Here is a 631-nt window from a genome sequence, read left to right on the forward strand (position 1 = left end):
TCCCCCGCCCCCCCCCCCCCCCGCAACTGTTTGCAAGCCTTGGGTCCTGGCCTGGGCGCAGGGTTGGAGAGCTCGGTGGCCCAATACCGTCAATGACGCCTACTGACCACTAGAGGGCAGACTGATTCTACAGCGGTCCGGTCTAGCCGGCCAGCCGTCCAGTAAGGACACCCAACCCTTCCCCTCCGCTGGTCACTTCCAACACTAGTTCTCGCCGCCACCACGAAACCCATTTTAGCAATCCTGCTCAACACGACACACACAGTTACATTCCCGGAGCGGCCCGGAGGTCACCCCTCTTCCCTCTCCAACCACCCGCACGCTCCCTCCTCGGCCTAATAACCCTTTAGGAACTAAAGAGCTAATTCCGCCCTCCCACCTGCCCCTGTTCTCCGCCGATCCCTTTAACGGGGGTGGAGGGGCGTCCTGGAGGGTCTGGGTCATCAGGACCCTGGGGTGCACCTACTTGAACGCCGTTTCCAGAAACCCCTCACTCCCAGACACACACATCGCACACGCACACCTTCTCCTGCCGAGATCCCGGACCAGCGCCTCCTTCCTCCCCCGGCGGAACCCGGGAGGAGGAGGGGAGGGCAGAGGCCCCCCGGGGGTCCCCACACGCTTCTGCATT

This window comes from Myotis davidii, unplaced genomic scaffold (genome assembly GCF_000327345.1).
Source record: "Myotis davidii unplaced genomic scaffold, ASM32734v1 scaffold208, whole genome shotgun sequence".
Classification (NCBI taxonomy): Eukaryota; Metazoa; Chordata; class Mammalia; order Chiroptera; family Vespertilionidae; genus Myotis; species Myotis davidii.